Source organism: Penaeus vannamei, chromosome 37 (assembly GCF_042767895.1).
Source record: "Penaeus vannamei isolate JL-2024 chromosome 37, ASM4276789v1, whole genome shotgun sequence".
Taxonomy (NCBI): domain Eukaryota; kingdom Metazoa; phylum Arthropoda; class Malacostraca; order Decapoda; family Penaeidae; genus Penaeus; species Penaeus vannamei.
The window spans coordinates 11,480,178-11,482,677 of record NC_091585.1 but is presented as its reverse complement, the minus strand read 5'-3'; the positions used below and the strand labels follow the sequence as shown (position 1 = coordinate 11,482,677).

The window sequence follows — 2,500 nt, the reverse complement described above, 5'->3', positions numbered from 1 at the left end:
TAGATGGAAAGATACTAGTAATGTACTTTTTATCTTGTAATATCTTTATCTTTTGATATCTTTATCATCTAATGCTTTATTTATCTTCTAATATATTGTCTTCTAATATTTTATCTTCTAATATTTATCTTCTAATATTTATCTTCTAATATTTATCTTCTAATATTTATCTTCTAATATATTTATTTTCTAATATCTTTTTATCTTCTAATATTTCATCTTCTAATATTTTCTCTTCTAATATTTTATCTTCTAATATCTTTTTATCTTTTAATATTTTATCTTCCAATGCTTTATTTTCTAATATTTCATTATCTTCTAATATTTTATCTTCTAATATTTTATCTTCTAATATTTATCTTCCAATATTTTCATTTTCTAATATCTTTATATCTTCTAATATTTACTGCGTCGGGCCTCGCGCAATTACACCCACCCCCCCCACCACACCCCCAACCCCACCCCCAACCCTCCCTCCCTCTATGGTATCTGTGTCACCTTGTACAGTAAATACCATTCGATACCACACTGTGTAATTGATCTTGGCATTTTTGTTATTACTCTTGACAAGCATTTATCGTGAGTATTCGGGCTGTTGTCATGGATTTTATTTCTTTTTTTTTTTTGTTTGTTTGTTTTTTGTTTCCTTTCTTATTCCTCTTTTCGGTGTATTTCTCTTTTTTCATCTTCTTCGTTCCCTTGTTCTTCTTCTTCTTTATTCCTCTACGTTTTTTTTTTATTTTTTCGCCTTTCCTTTCTTTCTTTTTCTTTTTGCTCTTTCTCTCTTTCTATTCTTTTCTTTCTCTGCTCTTTCATTCTTTCTTTTTTAATCTTCTAGATTTCTCTTTTTTCTTCTTTCCCCCGATCATCTTTCTTATTTCCTTCTCTGTTTCTCTCTTTTCTCCACCCCTTTCACCTGGTCTTCTTCGTCTTACCTTTTTTCGTTTTTTTTAATTCTCTTCCTTTCTCCTTTCTCTCGAACTTTTTCTTCTTCTTTCTCTGTTTCTCTCTTCTCCGTCCCACCTTTTTCTGGACTTTCTCTATTCTCTAGATTTCTCTTCTTATTCCTCTTCATCGTTCCCCTCCGTTCCTCAGTTTTTCTTTTTCCTTATTCTTTCATCTGCTCTTTCTCCTCATTCTTGGCGTTCTTCTCGTCTTTTTTACTTTTTTGTTTACTTCGTCTATCCATTTTTCTTCTCATTTATTCCTTTTCCTTGCTCTTCCTCAAAATCATCAGATATTTTCACTTCTCTTCTTTGCTCGGGGCCCATATCACCCCCTACCCCCGTACCACCCCCCCTCACGTCTTTTCATTTCAGCTCCCCCCCTCCCCTCCCCCTCGCCCGCTCACCATCTCCCAAACCTTCAAGGTATCTAAGGAGCATTCACCCCCCCCCACCACCATCCCCCACTACCCACTATTTTCCTCCCTTCCCCTTCTCCCTCTTCCCCCTTCTCCCCCTTTCCCACTCCCTCTTCCCCTCCCCAGTTTCATCTCGCCCCCCCCCTTCCCACCTCCCCCAACTCCCAGCCTCTCCAATTATCCATTACCATACCCTCCTCCCCCTCCCTTCCCCCTTCTCTCAGTTCCTTCCAGCTCTTGTAACTAACTCCCTACCCCCTTCCCCTTCCCCCTTCCCTCCCTCCCCCTCACAGTTCCTACACACTCATATTCCCACCTCCCCCAACACGCCCCTCCCCATCCCCTTCCCGTCCCCCACCCACAGGTCCTTCCAGCTCCTATTCCCACCTCCCCCAACACCCCCCCTCCACATCCCCTTCCCGTCCCCCACCCACAGGTCCTTCCAGCTCCTATTCCCACCTCCCCCCAACACCCCCCCTCCCCATCCCCTTCCCGTCCCCCACCCACAGATCCTACCAGCTCCTACTCTACCTCCCCCCAACCCCTCCCCTCCCCATCCCCTTCCCGTCCCCCACCCACAGGTCCTTCCAGCTCCTATTCCCACCTCCCCCCCTCCCGATCCCCTTCCCGTCCCCCACCCAGACGAGCTTCCAGCTCCTATTCCCACCTCCCCCCCTCCCCATCCCCATCCCATCCCCCACCCAGACGTCCTTCCAGCTCCTATTCCCACCTCCCCCCAACCCCTCCCCCCGTCCCCGTCCCCCTCATTTCTACCTCTCGTCTTCCAAGTTTTTCGCTACAGACAGGCCAGTGCAGCGCTTACCGCCTTTGTGTACAGACGGGCCCCGTTTTCTTTCCTGGCTAAGCGGAGAAACTGATGTACGGACTGAGGGCTTTTGTAGGATAACAGAAACACAGAAAAGGTAAGTAATTTTCTTATTTATGAAAACTTTTCTTATTTATAAAGTCACTTATATGCAGGGGGTGTTTTGTCGTATATACGTATATGGGAAGATATAAGGACTGAGGGTTCCCGTAGGATAAAGGCCGTGTCACACTAGCACTTTTTCCGTCAATTTTATTTAACGTAAATACAAACATTCTTAAATATAACTCTTGATTTGAGTATGCTTGGCT

At 43.8% G+C, this 2,500-nt stretch overlaps 1 protein-coding gene across 1 annotated transcript in view; it reads left to right on the top strand.

Moving 5' to 3' along the window:
- The first annotated feature begins 2,168 nt into the window (after positions 1 to 2,168).
- The window catches only part of LOC113819180 (solute carrier family 15 member 2), a 22,195-nt gene continuing 21,863 nt past the window's right edge, over positions 2,169 to 2,500 (top strand). Inside the window, exon 1 of the mRNA XM_070115064.1 lies at positions 2,169 to 2,286. The gene's annotated coding sequence lies outside the window, so the exon portion shown is untranslated. The remainder of the gene's footprint in view (positions 2,287 to 2,500) is intronic.